At 41.4% G+C, this 18866-nt stretch overlaps 1 protein-coding gene across 11 annotated transcripts in view; it reads left to right on the forward strand.

Moving 5' to 3' along the window:
• LOC146180296 (P-selectin-like) overlaps positions 1–18866 on the forward strand; it is a 103493-nt gene that overhangs the window by 16624 nt on the left and 68003 nt on the right. The window contains exon 1 of one of the 11 annotated variants that reach the window (XM_084579524.1): positions 2554–2576. The exons of 9 other annotated variants lie outside the window; for them this stretch is intronic. The gene's annotated coding sequence lies outside the window, so the exon portion shown is untranslated. Of the gene's footprint in view, positions 1–2553; positions 2577–18866 lie in introns of those variants that run through there. One more of the 11 variants, XM_084579518.1, reaches the window with a different exon arrangement.

Below are 18866 nucleotides of genomic sequence, written 5' to 3' on the forward strand. Positions count from 1 at the left end.
CCTCAACTTAAGTAGAACCCTCTTGGTTAGCCTCCACGTTTCAGCCCCATAGGTGAGTACAGGTAAGATGTAACTGTTGTATACTTTCCTCTTGAGCGATACCGGTAAGCTGCTAGTCATAATCTGCGAGTGCTTGCCAAATGCGCTCTATCCCAATCTTATTCTTCTTGTTATTTCCTTTTCATGGTCCGGATCTGCAGTTACTACCTGTCCTAAGTAGACATATTCGGCTACTACTTCTTGTACTTCGCTACCTAATGTAAACTGCCGTTCCTTCCCGAGGCTGTTGAACATTACCTTAGTCTCAAGCCTACCTTTTTACTTTTCCTGTCTAGGTCACCAATCATTATTTGCAGTTCATCCCCCGAGTTGCTTAGCAAGGCAATGTCATCGGCAAATCGCAGATTACTGAGGTATTCTCCATCTACCCTTATCCCTAACTGCTCCCATTCCAAGTCTCTGAATACTTCCTCTAAGCAAGCTGTGAATAGTACTGGGGAGATCGTGTCTCCTTGCCTAACACCTTTCTTTATGGGAATTTTGTTACTTTCTTTGTGCAGAATTATGGTTGCTGTGCAGCCACTATATGTACGGCTCGTCTACCCCCTGATTTCGCAATGCCAGCATCACCACCGAGGTTTCAACTGAGTCAAATGCTTTTTCGTAATCAATGAATGCTATGTATAAGGGCTGGTTATATTCCGAGCATTTTTCTATCACCTGATTGATGGCAGTGCCCACACACTTGGCAGCTGAAGCAGCCTCATTTTGAACTTTGCTGTTTTGATTTTGGGGTTGATGAAAACCAGATTTTGTGATTGGTCCCAATGGAGTGAAAGAAATCTGTATTCTTTCAGTATCTTCGGAGCGGTTCTGCAGCTAGTTTTGTGCTGAGCCTGACCAACAACCAGAACCAAGCGGGCAAAATTTTTTCATTAGCTTATGTTTTTAATCGCCTGGTGACTGCGTAGTGCTAAAAAAAAAAGCATGCTCACTCTATATCTAATGCAACATTCCAGTCTGATGAATTCATCAATGCTTGTTTTGTTGGCCTCTCTTGTCTGAACATAATTAAAATGTTTTACCTGCATTCCAACAAAGCTCGTTCTCATGTATACATGACTGTACACACATGGAAGCCTCTGATGATGCATTGCCAAAATGATATTATTGAAGGCTGTTTTGTTTTGTATACAGGTGGATAGCAGAGGCGACCTGTTGAACTCAAATGAGGCTTAATGGTTGTGCATGTGGCGTGGCATATCAGCATATCACTGAACTCCTATTCTTTTGCTCTTTCACAATTTTGAAGCTGGACTACTTTGTGGGTTGAAACAAATGACAACAAATTAAGGGAGGTATCTTGTCATGTATTTTGTGGATTGAAATAAATACAGCCAACTACTGGGAGCAAAATTAGTCATCCATTGCTTATGAGAAAAACAATGGCTGTAAGTACTCTAGACAAAATCTTTAAACAAATCTGCCAATGATATCCATCTTCGTTGCAACATGCTGCATTGCATTTCTAACGGTATGGTGGATTTTACACAACCTGGCAGTCATTTTTCGCTTCTGATGCGTCCAAATCATCTTCGGCCCTCTGGTGCTTTGTTTCCGGTTAAAGAGCACAGATTTTTAGTCTTCCTGACAGATAGCGGAACGAGTGCTGAAAGGCTGCTGCACACACAAATATGGCGAAACGCAAGAGCAGCTATGGCGCAGATTTCATTGAACGTGCTTACATCTTAGGACTACAATGACAGTGGTTTCTTTCTGAAGAGGGGCAGTAACGGGAACGGAAAAGAAATGTGCACCTGGTGCAGCAGGATTTAAACGTTTATTTTCACTGTACAGAGTCCGTCACAGTTGCCTAGAGCGCTCGAGCAGACCGCACTGGAGCAAATGGAGTCGAGTATTTTCGAGGATTCTTTGCACTTGGCAAAAAACTTGTGCCTGCGCTATTCACCTCCCCGCAAGCGCAACTATTATACATGAAAGCCAGTAGCTGCTTCAGAATTTCATTTTATTTCTTCAGCATGAGACAGACAAGTGTGATCGGCTCTGTACTCACAGCAACCAGCTCTTCCTTTCTGGTTTGTTTTTACTTTGCAATATACATGTTTTCAAAGAACAGAAATGTACAAAAGTGATTGTTCTGTTGAAAACAAAAAAAAAAGCAAAAAAAAAGCTTTCAGGTCATTTTGTTCCAAGTAAAAAAAATGGTCACCTTCGGTCCAATTTTTATGGGAAAAAAATCTTTCTTTGGCGTGGTTAAATGTAGCTTTTATTTGTTACCTTAAAAAACCCCTCATAATCAGAATGTGTATTTTTAACAAAGATGTTACAGAAGGTGCTGGCAAGTAATCTGATGGATCCATTACAAATGTCAATCAAAACAATTATTTCAGGTGCAATGCTATGAACAACAATTTGTATTTAGTTGGTGCTTCAAATTCATTGCCTGAAATTCGGTGGCTCTAATGAGGTTTGTTTGAGGTTACATAAAACATTATTCTGTATTTCAGCTCCAATTAAAGATATTGAGTGCTGCCCATACATGCTATGTGCTATGGGTAAGTTAAAATTACGCTGTGCTTTCGTAGTGTCGCGTTTGAGAATGGTGAAAAAAGGAGGAGGTGGAGTAATTATTTGGGGGACTAAAATGGTGGCTTTGTAATTGCGGCCAATGTTGAAAGGTATTATATTCAATTCGTTAAACAGCAGTTTGGAGGGTGTTGCTTTAGGAGCAGATATTTTTCTGATAGCCCTTTCCTGAAGGGTGCTGACTTTTGTTAGGTATGATGCAAAAGTTAAACCTTAAGATTCAATGCAGTATGTAAAATGATAATGAAAAAAGCTGAATATATGATTCGTAATGTTGGCCTGCCTTTGAAATGATTAGTGCATAGTAGATCAGAAGTTGACGTTTTGCACTGGTCTTTCATGTGAGGTGCCAAGCCTAATTTTTTTATTAAGAGTTACGCTAAGTATTTGTGGCTTATAACCCTTTCAGTGGGCATTTCATTAAGATGTAGGTGGATTTTTATTGGATTGGACTTGCAATGGGAGGAAAAAAAATAATGAATTTTATTTTTTTAGCATTCAACACTGGTTTTTTAGTATTTAACTAAGTTAATGCTCTACGAAGGCTATTATTCGCGAGTGATTCGGCTTCGTCTGCTGACTGGTGGGATCCAGATGCCCCCATCAGCATGAACATTGTATATTCTTTCTGGGCAATAAACGTGTAGGGCCATGTTATCCGCATACAGAACTGCTTGTCCTTGCTCATTGAAGCTGGCAAAATTATTAACAAAGAAGGAAAAAGTACAGGGCCAAGTACTGACCCTTGTGGAACACCTCTCTTCACTTCACCTATCGTCACAGATTTGTACGAATTGCATACGGTTGGTTAGATTGATGGCTGACCAAGATACTTTGTTGGGCGAGTTGGTACTTATCCATTATTAATTTAAACAGCGCGAACACGAAGACAAAGGACAAGATAAAAGAAAGCCACAGTACAAGCGCTGACTCACAACTATGCCTAAGCCTAAGAAGCGAAGAAGCAAGAATGTGGGGTGAAACATAGAAACCCATTTGTTGGATGCAAGACAGGTGTTGTGTACAGGCTTCCACTATCTTGTGGAGCCTGTTATATAGGACAAACAGGACGATGTATTAACAAGAGACTACAGGAACACCGGAACAACTTGGAAAGTGGAAAGGACAAAACGTTTCTGGTATCACATTGCCATTCATGCGAAATAATGAAGGAGAAGTGCATTCCTAAGTTTGGCAAGGTTAGGATTTTGTATCGCCACAAAGAGAAGATGACGAGAGAGATAGTGGGTTCATATTTTATTTCAACTGACAATAAGTCTGTCATCAAGACATCTCTTGCTCTTTCAAGCAAAGAGGTGTCTTTTTTAAGTGACTTTTTGTGCAGCAGGTGAACCCAGGGTTTGTTTCACATGATTGTTTCGTTTTCTTCATGTTTTTTTTTTCTGGGCCTTGGAGTAAAGGGCTTAGGCATAGTTGTGAGTCAGCGCTTGTACTGTGGCTTTCTTTTATCTTGTCCTTTGTCTTCGTGTTCGCTTTTAAATTAATAATGAAGATTGATGGCTGGTTCTCGACATGCATAACTCTCAAGTTTCTATTATTAAATTTTAAGGTTAACTGAATCGATGTGCAGCGCAGGCATAGAGGTAGAACATCCGCCTCGCATGCAAGAGGACCGTGGTTTGAATCCCTGTGCAGTGCAATTCTTCACCGGATTAAAAAAGAAGAAAATCCGTGTCTTGATGCAATTGCATAAACATGTTTGGGGTGTGATCTGATGCCAGTGAACACCTCTGGCAATGCACCCCCTCACCATCACAGGAGTTGGCCACCCTGGTGCTGTAATTGGCCACAACTTCTCACAAATACTTTTATAAACCCCCGTCCTCAGTCACCAGCAGCTGCGGAGTAACTGACCACTGCGGCGGTCAGACCAGTGACTCAGTGGAGTAAGACAACACACAGCGCTGTGTGTTGTCACTTCCTGTGTCCTGTCGAAAGTGCACTCTTTTTTTAGTAATCATGTACCAACTGGCCCGGCTACTCTCCTTGATGCAGTGGAGGATGCTAAGAATTTCTGTCTTCGGACAGTCTGCCATTGGAAACTGACCCTTGCAACGTTTAATGCTAGAACCCTAGCTAGTAAGGCTAGTTTGACAGTGCTGTTAGAGGAACTAGAGGGTATGAAATGGGATTTCATAGGGCTTAGTGAGGTTAGGAGGCCAAATAAGGCATGTTCTGTACTGAAGGGTGGGCATGTACTGTGTTATCGAGGTTTGCTGGTGAGACTAGAACTAGGAGTAGGTTTCCTTGTCAATAAGGATATCGATGAACTCTACCATTAATGAGAGGGTGTCAGGCATTCTGATTATGCTTGATAAGCGGTATAAGCTGTAGGCTGTACAAGCATATGCATCTACATGTAGTCATGAAGACCAGGCAGTAGAAAGCTTCTACGAAGATGTAGAATCGGTATTAGGGAAGGTAAAAACACAGTATACTCTGCTGACGGGTGACTTCAATGCCAAGGTATGCAGAAAGCAAGCTGGAGACCAGGCAGTGGGCAACTATTTCATTGGGCTAAGGAATAGTAGAAGGGAGGGATTAGTTGAGCGAATCATAAATACCCTCTTTAGCAAATGGAAGAACTGGAAGTGGACATGGAAGTGGACAAGCTAAGAATGAAATTGACTTCATACTGTGTTTTAACCCTGGAATTGTGCAAGATGTAGATGTAAACGAAAAGATTCAGTGCATTGACCACAGTATGGTAAGGTCTGAAATTAATCTGGATTTGAAGAGGGAACAGAGCAGATTAGTGAGGAAGAAGTTTATCAACGAGTTAGTAGCAAAGAGAAAAGTAGAAGAATTCAGGCTCTCGCTGCAAAATAGATATTCAGTGCTAACCGAGGAAGCCGACTTTAGCCTAGAAGGAATAAACAATAATTTTGAGATATCATTGCTGCGTGCGCGGTAGAATTAGGCGGTAGAATTGTTAGAGCGGATACTGGTAAACTATCTAAGGAGACAAAAGATTTAATTAAAACACCGTGTATAAAAGCCTCCAACCCAACAGACCGAATAGAATGGGCAGAGATATCAAAGCTAATCGATAAGCGTAACGTGGCCGGCATAAGGAAGTCATCATCATCATCATCAGCCTGATTATACCCACTGCAGGGCGAAGGCCTCTCCTATATTTCTCCACTTAACCCGGTTCTGTGCTAGCTGCATCCACTTGACCCCTGCGAACTTCTTAATCTCATCCGCCCACCTATGGGCTGGAGAGGATCAGATAACTACAGATTTGCTGAAGGACGGGGGGGATATCGTGCTAGAAAAACTGGCCACCCTGTATACGTAGTGCCTGGTGTCATCGATGGTACCGGAACCATGGAAGAATGCAAACATTATCCTCATTCACAAGAAAGGGGACTCTAAGGACCTTAAAAATTACAGACCAATCAGCTTACTGTCTGTTACGTATAAGGTATTTACTAAGGTAATCGCTAATAGAATCAGGACAACCTTAGAGTGCAATCAAGCAAAGGATCAAGCAGGGTTTCGGAAACGGTACTCTACTATCGATCATATCCATACCATCAATCAGGTGATAGAAAAATGCTCGGAATATAACCAGCCCTTATACATAGCATTCATTGATTAAGAAAAAGCATTTGACTCAGTTGAAACCTCGGCGGTGATGCAGGCATTGCGAAATCAGGGGGTAGACGAGCCGTACGGGAAAGTGCTGGAAGATATATATAGTGGCTGCACAGCAACCATAGTTCTGCATAAAGAAAGTAACAAAATTCCCATAAAGAAAGGTGTTAGGCAAGGAGACACAATCTCCCCAGTACTATTCACAGCTTGTTTAGAGGAAGTATTCAGACTTGGAATGGGAGCAGTTAGGGATAAGGGTAGATGGAGAATACCTCAGTAATCTGCGATTTGCTGATGACATTGCCTTGCTAAGCAACTCGGGGGATGAACTGCAAATAATGATTGATGACCTAGACAGGAAAAGTAGAAAGGTAGGCTTGAAAATCAATATGCAGAAGACTAAGGTAATGTTCAACAGCCTCGGGAAGGAACAGCAGTTTACATTAGGTAGCGCAATACTGAAAGTAGTAGGTGAATATGTCTACTTAGGACAGGTAGTAACCGCAGATCCGGACCACGAAAAGGAAATAACAAGAAGAATACGATTGGGATGGAGCGCATTTGGCAAGCACTCGCAGATTATGACTAGCAGCTTACCGGTATCGCTCAAGAGGAAAGTATACAACAGTTGCATCTTGCCTGTACTCACCTATGGGGCTGAAACGTGGAGGCTAACCAAGAGAGTTCTACTTAAGTTGAGGACAACCCAGAGGGCTATGGAACGAAAAATGGTAGGGGTAACATTAAGAGATAGGAAGCGTGCAGAGTGGGTCAGAGAAATAACTCAAGTTACCGACATTCTAGTAGAAATTAAGAAGAAGAAATGGACATGGGCAGGACATGTAGTGCGAAGAGAGGATTACCGATGGTCGCTGAGGGTAACAAACTGGATTACAAGGGAAGGAAAGCGTAGCAGGGGGCGGCAGAAAGTTAGGTGGGCGGATAAGGAAGTATAATATGCGGAAAATTGAGCATGCTTTAAAAAATGGTCGTAGCCTGAAAGCGGCAAAGAGGAAATTTGTCATAGTGTCATGAACCCCCGCTTTTACGGTCAAAAGAGGCGCGGGATCCCCTTTACGGATGCCCATCATCCCTCTATAAGGTTTGAGAACACATTTAAAAGTTAGGCCGGTCAACCCGTGAAGTATGTGTGTTGGTGTGTGATTGAGGAATAACTTCAAAAAAGGTCACTTTCTTTTAAAAACAATTGAATGTTTATATTTAGTAGTCCAAATTACACTGCACGGACCAGCAAAGAGGAAGAAGCGGGCAGTGGTGCGGGCAGGAGCGCTCGCGCTAGGCCCGCTAGCAATTCATTAAAAACGTCATCTACCATCGCTATCGGTCATGTTCTGTCGTCTTTCTTCATCGGCTTGCCGCATCTAACAATATTACTAAGTCAGGTAAAGGTTAACAAAAGCGAAAATAATGCTCGATTAGACAGTCTGTGGCTAAATGGAATTCTCACGGCTTTCTGTTAGTTGAGGCGTCGAAGGCTGAGTTGATCGGTAGCGGCGGCCGTACAGATGAGAACGATGCGTCGATCGCGGGGCGCGAGGAAACACAATACGCTTTCCCGGAGTGGCCACGAGAGTGGCCCGCGCACTGGGGCGGGCGTTCTGTGGTCGGTTATTTTATTCACTCAGCTTGTGTGTAGCACCTGCGTCAAGGACAGGTGGTCGCTGCCCCTGCCGACGTTTTGAATCCTGCTTTGAGGCGCGGCGGGGTCCCGTAAGTTTCGCTCTATATCTAGACAGAAGCTCCCGCAACTTCCGCTGTATAATAGGTGAGGCAGCTTGTGACACTTAGCCAAAAATCAGATGTATGCACTGAGGGACAAGGTGGGCGATGTTGTTACTAACATGCACAAGGCAAGGTAGCCAGTACTGTCGGGACAAAAATGAAATTGGCTGTAGTGAAGAGCAATCAGACATTCCGCCAGTAACGAAAGATGAGGTTGAGAAATCCTTAGAAGCCGTGAAAAGGGGGGAAGATCAGGTAACTACAGATTTGTTGGGGGGAGGTATTTATACCTGCTGGCATCCAATAAAGCATTTAGTTGTGAGTCAGCGCTGTGTGGTGTCCCTCCTTCATCTCTGTCTTTTGCGCTGTTATGGATCATCAAAAACACCAACGCGCCCAACAACTGCTTTTGTCTAACTTCATAGGGTATTACTGCCAGATTTTTTTGTTTAGATGAATGACAGCATTGCTAGGCTAGTGATGCCAGAATATGAAGGGGGTATTTTGCATCTTTCAATCCGATTTGATTAACTGGCAATCTTGTGTGGACGAGATTTTTTCTTGGCATTTTGAAAGCATGACGCCGCAATGCCGCTTTTCATGAGTAAAGTAATGGCTTACTACTCCTAGGTTCATATGCCCAGCATATATGGAAATCACTGAAATACAAGGTCAGATTAAGAAACTTGATGTGATTGTTAACAGCCACTTGATGTGTAATTTCTAGCGGCAAAAGCACGGTGGAGAAAATTGCGCAGAAGTCCTTCACTTCCGAAGCGAAACTAGCCGGGTCACAATCTAGTAAAATAAGGTAATCATCTACGTAACGGAACTCTTGCAACTGTAGAGCTAATGAGACATTGTGTGCCCTGTTGAGCTTTACAAGAAAGATGTCACTTAGCAGTGGGGCGAGGCAAGATCCTATGCAGATTTCTGCATAGGTTGACTAAATATGTACTAGCAACAGATCTAAAAAGCTTTCTGCAGAAATGCCACAAGCCTTCTGAAAGGCAACCACTCCAAAGTCGTCAATTGCTTCTCTAATGCACTTTAACAGCTTGTCATGAGGGATGGAATAATATAGGTCTTTGATGTCAATAGAAAATATGCGGAGTGGCTTGGCCTGATCACTTTTTAGCAATTAAATTACTTTGATTTCTTTCTGATAAGGGTCATCAACAGTTAGATGAGCTAGGTTTTTTGTAAAAACTTATATGGCTCTTCTGCGACGTGCCCTTCTTGGCAACGATCTTTGGCCCAAGATGTAGGACTCGTTGAATGTCCTCCGGAACGGAAACGCCATCCACATTGTGCACTTGGTTGAGCGTCCCTCCTGGTTTTCTTGGGAGGCGTGGGAGGAGCTGCTGCTGCCCTCGGAGGTGTGGGAGGAGCTGCTGCCACATAAACTCCATGAGGCTAATTTCACGCCACTGCTGTTTCCAAATGCCCGGCTCATTGCGGGACTGTAGAAGAAGCTGTAGGTGATCCTTGCACAGCCTCGTTTGTCGCTTCTATTCGACCAGTAAGAATTTGCACCAAGTTGTTATCAAACACAAGGATAAACTTGCAAGAGAGATAATCAAGGCTTCTGAAATCATGAAGCTTAAAAATTCAGACTTTTTTATTAAGGAAGACTTTTCCTTTAGAGTTCGCTCTATAAGACAAACTTTGGAAGGCATCGGCCGCTTTCCGCGATAATGGTTTTACTGTTCGTCTACACTATGATCATGCCGTCATTGACAGAGTAAGGTACAACTGGGATGATCAGTCCAACTCTTTAGTTAGGGCAGATCCCGCTACAGCTAACCATGTTCGTACAGCTCTGCTGTCTTCTACCGTTGATTCGCCTACTCGTGATCACCACCAGTCTTCGTCACCTACCCAGAGCTGACTGAGTGTAAATTCCATTGAGCATCTTACCCTCTTAAATGTCAATGCAAGAAGCATTGTAAATAAATCTTCAGATCTATTTGCTCTCATTTCAGTTTATTCTCCTCACGTGGTCTGCATTACCGAAACCTGGTTGCATGAGGGGGTTCTAGACGCAGAATTCACTCCTCCCGGTTATGTCACATTTAGAGCCGATAGGCGAAATTGCAAAGGCGGAGGCGTTGCCTTAGTTATCCGAGCTGACCTAAGGGTAACCCCTTTACACAGTCCTGATAATACTGAGTCTGTCTGGTGCAGACTCATTTTGGCTAAATTAGCCGTAATAATTTGTGCATTTTATCGACCTCCTGCTTCCAGTATTGATAACCTATACAGCCTCAATCAATTCATGTTTGAGAATAACTTCGGTTCATCGAATTTCTTCTGCATGGGCGATTCTAATGCACCGAACATTCACTGGCCATCTATGCAGTTTTCTGGCAAAGAAACAAGTGTTTTTAGGGAGCTACTATCCTTTTTGTTAACCTTCGGGCTTACCCAGGTTATCAGTGATGCTACTAGGAATGATGCTATTTTAGACTTGGTGTTCTTTCTTCTGATTTGTTCAGGAAAGGTTACAAATATGATATCGATGGCATCTCTGATCATAAAGCCATTCTTGTCTCAATTACGTGTGAAGTTAATAAACCGCAGTATCATCTTACATCTTTTCTCTGTTTTACCAACGCAGATGACATTTCAATTACCGACTAAATGGCTGATTGCTTTGATAAATTCTTGACGATGAGTGCTGCAAACGATGTTGATGCCCTTTTCAATTCCTTCGTGAAAATCGTTAAAACATGTATCGATCGTTTTGTCCCCCTTAAAACAAAAAAAGAAAAATCCAAAGTTGCCTTGGATAAATCGTGATATTTTACACTTGTCCCGTTGTGTGAGAAGACTTGGGCGTAAAAAATCGTTAAACAATCCAGAAAGTATGATTCGTTTTAGTGAAGCAAAGCTACAACTTAGTGCCGCAACAAAGTCTGCGAAAGACTTCTTTTTTCGTGTTGAGCTAAAAAATCTTTTATCCTCAAATCCCAAAAAGTTTTGGTCTGCAGTTTTGCCCAAGTCTACTCTATCCAATATATTCCAGAACAATAATGAAGTACTTCAGTGCCCTAACAAAATTTCTAACGCCTTCAACGCTTTTTTTTCAGTAAGTGTTTACGAATGATAATCAGATTTTGCCATCCTTTGTTAGCACTTCCTCTTCAATCGCTAATGTCGATGTTTCTATAGAAGGTGTCCTGAATCTTATACTAGGCTTGGATATTAAGAAGTCTGCTGGTCTTGATGACATTCTAAATGTGTTTCTAGTCTGGTACTATCAGTGGACAGCTCGCTACTTACATATTATATTCAGTAAATCTCTCAATTCTAGTACTGTTCCTGCCTCTTGGAAGCTGGTGAAAGTGCTTCCTTTATTCAAATCTGGTGACAAACATCTTCTTTGCAATTACAGGCCCATTTCGCTAACGTGATCATCGTGCAAAATGTTAGAACATATTATTTACAAGCATATTACAGAGTTCGTGGAAACAAATAACATCTTATCTAACGTTCAGCATGTATTTCGACGGGGTTTTAGCACGTTAACACAATTATCTGAATTTGTGCATGACATTTCTTTTAGCCTTGATTCTGGTAACCAAATTGATTGCTCTATTTATTGACTTCTCTAAAGCTTTTGACACCGTAATCGATTCAAAGCTCCCGCACAAACTAAACCTTGTATTAAAAAATTCAACATTGGTTAACTGGATATCTAGCTTTCTTTCTGGCCGCTTTCAGTATGTAGCATACAATTCTGGTGAATCCAGTGTCGTCGAAGTCTCTTCTGGTGTGCCACAAAGATCCGTCTTAGGCCCCTTACTTTTCTTGCTTTATATTAACGACCGTCCGAATAACGTCAAATCTAAAATCCGCATGTATGCCAACGATTGTGTCCTATACAGCACCATCCATTCCTTTGAGGATCATTATTGTCTTAACGAATCACTTGTCGCATTTTCTGAATGGTGAGAAAAATGGCAAATGCGTATCAATTTTTGTAAGTCTGTATTAATGTCATTTTATAACAGTTCATCGCCCTCCATTTTTGCCTACTCAATTAACAGCATATCACTGGAAAGGGCTTCTGAATATAAGTATCTGGGTATTACTTTTTCACTACTAACTTATCTTGGTTAAAACATATTGATTTAATTTGCGGTAAAGCCCTTAAGAAATTGGGTTATCTGAGACTTAACTTAGCTCAAGCTCCATGTGACGTAAAGTTATTGATGTACAAATTGTTAATCCTTGCCATACTTGATTATGCTTGCATTATATGGAATCCTCATAAACTAACTGATATCTACCAGATCGAAAATGTTAAAAAAAAAGCTGTTCGTTTCATTTGTCACCAGTATCACCGGAATTTTTCGCCCACTTCCGCCCTTCCTTCATTGCACCTAACAACATTATCAAGTCGCCGGCAAGTTGAATCCTTGAAATTTTTTTACTGCATCGTACATGGTCATCTACCAGTTATATTAATCCAGCACATCGCACATCCACAAGGAATTATCATGAACTAAACCTTAGCACCTATTTTGCCAGAAGCGATACATTTAAACACAGTTCTTTCCCTCATACGATCAAGGCATGGAACAGAATACCTGGATCACATCGTTCCCTCCCATTGCTTGAATTGGTAAGGTAATCAGCCACTGTTAATCACTGTCTTCATAACCTGAATTCAGTTATTAGTTTGTTTCTGCATTTGTTTGTTTGCTCAATTGTTTATTGATATTGTACTCTATGATTACCTTACATTTTTTCTTTTCATTTTGTCATTTCTTAAAATATGCACACCCCCACCCTACTCCTGCTATAGCTCCAGATGGAGCTGTAGTATGTACAAATAAAATAAATAAAAATAAAAAGCTAGGTGCGAAATGTGTCAGCACCCCTTCCGTTGCCATATCATGAAAAGAGCGCAACTATCTGCTATCACATAATCGATGTACGCGTGATACAGCTGCATGCGTATAATGACTGGGTTTGAACCATTTGATACTTTTACGCTCCTCTCTGTTACTTTTGTTTTTTTTCTAAGGCGTTAAAGTATATTATGGCGATAGCATCCGGAATAAACATTTGCTGTCAGTTCAACACGTTGTTTATCTCTTTGTGCCCTCTTGGCCTCATGCGGTTGCGCTGCTTCACTAGATAAGTAGAAAACTGGCCACACTGTATGTGCAATGCCTGATGACATCGAAAGTACCGGAATCATGGAAGAACGTTAATATTACCATAATTCAAAAGAAAAGGGACGCTAAGGACTTCAAAAATTACAGACCAGTCAGCTTACTATCCGTTACATACAAGTTATTTACTAAGTTAATCGCTAATAAGACCAGGACAACCTCAGACTTCAATCAACTGAACGATCAAGCAGGATTTTGAAAAGGGTACTCTACCATTGACCTTATTCACACTATCAACCAGGTGATAGAAAAGTGCTCGGAACATAACCAGTCTCTATACATAACATTCACTGACTACGAGAAAGCATTTGATTTGGTTGAAACTTCAGCAGTCATGCAGGTATTGCAAGGTCAAGGTGTAGGTGAGGCATATATGAAAGTACATGGGAGATATCTATAGCGGCTGCGCAGCAACAATAGTTGTGCATAAAGAAAGTGGTAAAATTTCAGTAAAGAAAGGTGTTAGGCAAGGAGACACAATTTCTCCAGTGCTATCTACAGCTTGCTTAGAGGGTGTATTCTGAGATGGAATGGGAGCAGTTAGGCATTAGGGTCAATGGAGAATATGTCGGTAATCTGCAATTCGTTAATGATGTTGCCTTGTTAAGTAACTCGGGGAACCAATTGTAACTTATGTATAATGAACTAGACAGGAGAAGCGGAACGGTAGTCCTAAAGAACAATATGCATAAAACTAATATAATGTTGAACAGTCTGGGAAAGGAACAGCAGTTCAAAATAGGTAGCGAAGCACTGGAAATGGTAGGCAAGGACACACAATAACCGCAGGTCCAGACCATGAGAGGGAAATACTAAGAGAATAAGATTTGTACGGAGGGCATTTGGAAGGTACTCGCACATTATGACTAGCAGCTTATCGGTATCACTCAAGAGGAAAGTGTATAACAGTTGCATCCTTCCAGTACGGGCTGAAACATAGAGGTTAACATAAAGGGTTCTACTTAAGTTGAGGATAATGAAAAATGGTGGGGCTAACTTTGAGATAGGAAGCGTGTAGAGTGGGTCAGAGAAATAACTCAGGTTACTGATATTCTAGTCGAAATTAAGAAGAAGAAATGGCCATGTAGTTGAAGAGAGGATAACCAATGGTCTGTAAGATTAACCAATTGAATTCCAAGGGAAGGCAAGCGTAGAAGGGGGCAGCAGAAAATTAGATGGATGGATGAGGTTAAGAAATTCGCAGGGGTCAATTTGGATGCAGCTAGCACAGGACCAGGTTAATTGGTGGAAAATGGGAGAGGCCTTCGCCCCGGAGTGGGCCATAGTTCGGCTGATGATGATAACTGATTTGAATGCTTTTCTAATGTCAATGAGTACGACTATAGTAATCTTGCTTGAATTTAAAGCATGGTTAACTCTTTCCGTTACGGAGTGTACTGCTGGGCTTGTAGAATGGCCTCTACGGAAGCCATGCTTTATCGGGCTAAGGTTTCATATTTCACAATAAAGTCCATTATTCTCCAAGGTTCAGTTTCTCGGAGTGTGTTAATGCAGTTTGGTATAGTAGCCTGGCAGTAATTTTCAGTATCATTGTGGTTTTCATTTTTGTAGATGGCTGAAGCATTGCTGGATAAGCTTCTGGGAAAAATGGCTTGTTAAATATTTTTTCTAGTGGGATACATAAAATGTGAATGTAGTCCTTGATTATGTTCATCGATATCTTATGATGGCCCATAGCTTTATAAGCAGACATCTGGCGGACAACAATTTTGGCAGCTATTATTTCAGTGTAACCAGAGATACTGTGGTATGGAGTAGGCAGAACAGTATAAGGATTATCTTTTCAAGGTGGCAGATATGGTAATACCTATATTAAAGAAAAAGGATTGAACATCCAAGCGAGACATGCTAGGTCAGAGTTGAAAGCACCGAGCTCTGGGAAAATGCTGCATTTCTGAGACGGTTTTGTAATAAGAGAGGTTATATGCCATGTTTCTTTTGAGCTGCTTGTGCTTTTTGAAGTGGGTTGCTATAATGCTTTTTTTTTTTTTTTTTGCCTCCACATTATAGAGAGTGGTATGTTGCATATATTTCGGTATTTTTGCTTGTGATAATTTCTGTTAAGACTTTTTGTCATCTTATTATGCCAGTGCTCTTTTAATCTGATTTTGTGAAGTATTTCCTCATTCACTCATGAATTAAGGTGCTGGGCTCTGCGAGACTGGTACTGCTTTTGAACACAGCACGATTTAAGTAGTGTCTGGAATGCATTGTATGCTTCGCTAGCATGATAGAAATCTATACTTGAATAATTTATTGAATGAATAGAAATTTTCGTTGCTTCATAGTCCCATTTAGGTGATCTGTGAACGTGTTACTTTGATTGACAGAAGCGATAATAAAGGTCGGGAAGGCTATCTTTTATCACTCCTGTTTTCAAGGTGCTCGTGTGCTATGTGATGTTATGCACGTTAACGAACCGCATGTGGTTCAATTTCTGGAGCCCTCCACTACAGTGTCTCATATCCTGAGTTGCTTTGGAACAAAACAAAACCAAACCAAACTTTCTTTTGTCAATTTGTGAGGCTGTACAGTATTGCTTCCAGTTTATCTAAGAATGGCTGGGTTCAAGATTCAGTTTGGTGGTATATCTCACCAATTACAGTGTTTTTGCAGAGTTTTACAAAGAGCATTTCATATTCACCCATTCTTGTCTCTGTTAAGTCCGGTAAAGTTTTGTAGAAAAATTCTGATGACAAGTGCAGAGCAGTACCATCAAATCTCGCACTAGCCAAAGAAAAAAATTTATAGCCACATATATTCTGAAAACTTGCATCCAGTTGCATCCTTTCAGTACTCACCTATGGGGCTGAAACATGGAGGTTAACGAAAAAGTTGAGGACAATGCACAGAGTTATGGAATGAAAAATGGTAAAGGTAACTTTAAGAGATAGGAAGGGTGCAGAATGGGTCAGAGAAATAACTTGTTATCGATTCTAGTCAAAATTGAGAATTGAGCACGGACAGGAAGTGGCTACTAAGAGTAACCAATTGGATTCCAAGGGAAGGAAAGTGTAGCAGAGGGTGGCAGAAAGTTAAGTGGGTGATTGAGGTTAAGAAATTCGCAGGGGTCAATTGGATGCAGCTAACACGGGATCAGGCTAATTGGAGGAAAATGGGAGAGGCCTTCGCCCTCCAATGGGTATTCACTGCGAGATTGACCTAGGGGTGGCGCCACTGTCTCTCCAGTAGAGTGAATCGGTAGCCGGCGGCACTCGCAGAAACGCACGCGTCGTAGGTCAGCTTCCGAGTTTACTGCAGGTTTACTTGCGATGAAAACGTGCTTTCTGCAGTATTTTGGCAATATTGGAAAAAATAATTCCATGGATTTCGATGCAGCAAAAGAAGCGTGGATTTTATGAAAACAAGGCATGCAACCACCAGTCTTTTAGATTTACTTTGCACGCTCCTTGCGCTGTACCGCGCTCACTCATTTAATACTTGGGCCTGCCTAATGGCAGCTTTGTTTTTCTAATCAACTGTGTGTGACTAAGACAGGCAAATTTAGTGTCAAGCCCCTTTATTTAAAGGTTCGTACTCTGACCTCCAGTACTTTAGAATGAATCTGGAAATCCTGGTTCATTATATCGAGCTTGAGTCGAGGATTAAGCAGGGTAAATGTAGCACTGACAGCATACTGCATGGCGAGTTGCCATAGACTGAGTGCACATCAACTCTGGCTAGTCAACCACGCACAAGTATTCCCCAAAAATGAGAGATTACATCGACACTGTACAGAAAACCTCGCCGTACAGGAAAGCTGACTGTTCATGTATACAGCGCTGAGTGGATTGAATTTGCCGAGCTCACGACGACGCAGATGCTTCTTGCATAGAATGAGATAGTGTATGCATGCGTCAATGATTTTTTGAAACCGAGGAAAGTATAAGGGATTTCTGAAGTGTGTGATGCTTATAAATGGCAAATTAGTAGTGTAATTATTATTATTTTTTTTTGCAATGGCAATAAATTTCAGGGAACTAACGCCAGTGCCACATACACGAACAAATTATGGTCGGGCCACTCTTGACTACCGCATACCATCACTTTATAATGAACTTAAAGCCCACATTGACTTTACTGCCCCGCTTAACACATTTAGACACGAATTAACAAATTTTATGATGAGGCAATGAATAAATACTGCGATGTTCATATTCATTTCTGATATCTGATGTGTGTATAATTCTTTTGATTTTGACCTCATGTACATATCCATTTTTTGACGGTGTTGTGAAATCCTCTGCGAGATGCTGCCTGTAGGCCCCCAGGGCCCAGTCAAGCTGTCTGTGACAGCTTTTTTCCTGGGGGCCCCCAACTTGTAGGTTGGAAATAAAGTGGATTTGGATTTGGAATTATGTGGGAGAACTTTTGCACGCTTGACAAAATTTACGATAATCAGCAATTAATTTTCAGTAACGTTAAAGTGCAAGCTATGAATCAGTTGCTGTGAAGACATTGTCAGAAACTGCACATGGACGCTGTCATGTTCTGGCAAGGCGGAAGATTTCTTTATCACTGATTATTGAGCAGTGACTCAACCTTATGCAAAGCAAAATATTAGGGTTACTTCCAAAACAGGTGCCGGATATAAAACTCCTGAAAGAAATTTTGCTCATCTTATCATGCGACCGTAAAGATGTATTTATTCCAAAACTAAACATTGATAGTTAAGCCCGTATGAAGCTTGTCAGAAACGACGAGTTTACTCGGAAGAGAGCACTTATACGAAAAGGAATTGTAATGGATATAATAGGCTACCAGTAAAGTACATTGATCTAGGTGTATTATGTAATAGTTAGCGTAACAATTAAGTGCACTGGAGATATGTTTCCCAAATGTTTGAGCATTTCTCTAAAGCAAAATGTGCTCACTACCACAGTTGCGGATGCGCAGAAGCCTTCAATAGCAAAATAAAAGAAAAAAATGCATATTGGCCCGGGGTTTAAAACATGAAAGAAGCATTGAATATGATGAATGATTGCAGAGGTTAGTTCCGGTGTCGATTTTTTTTTTTAAATTATATTACCTGTCACATCGATCACGTGGGATTGCTTAATGTGCAGTCAAATCCCAAAGCAGAGAAGCGCTTTTCGAAACTATCGGGATTGAGATCAGCAGTCTTGAAATCAGCAGTCGAGCACTCATACCACTGAAACGCCGCGATTGAGGTTTAACAGCAAAAAAAGAAAAAAAATGATACTCACACAACTCTGTCATGCATACAGAAAAGGCATAGAGTGGCCTGTTCAAAGTGCATTCTGCTATATGAAGCTGTTTGCAGTCGCATATTTCAGTAATGTATATTGCGCAAAAAGACGAGACAAAGAGGAGAAGTGGACAACGACGGCGCAGAAGTTCTGCGCCGTCGTTGTCCACTTCTCCTCTTTGTCTCGTCTTTTTGCGCAATATACATTACTGTCCATCATGGTTCACCAACTCGCCCAATCAGCCGTTCTTCTACAGCATATTTCAGTAGCTGCGGTATTCCAAGCGGAAATGGGAATATACGATTTCTGAGCATTTGCATTAAGCTTTATTGACGGGAGCGACCTGTTCTGCTTGCTAACGACAGTGCCACTTCATTTTAGACACCGCATGTCAAAGAATCTCAAGCGCCGAAGACCACGACTGATGTCCTTATCCAGCATGACATGATCTATACGGACAAGTGTTTTTTCTTTTAAT

The sequence above is a fragment of the Amblyomma maculatum genome, chromosome 9 (genome assembly GCF_055883805.1).
Source record: "Amblyomma maculatum isolate TAMU_Amacu chromosome 9, ASM5588380v1, whole genome shotgun sequence".
NCBI classification, from domain to species: domain Eukaryota; kingdom Metazoa; phylum Arthropoda; class Arachnida; order Ixodida; family Ixodidae; genus Amblyomma; species Amblyomma maculatum.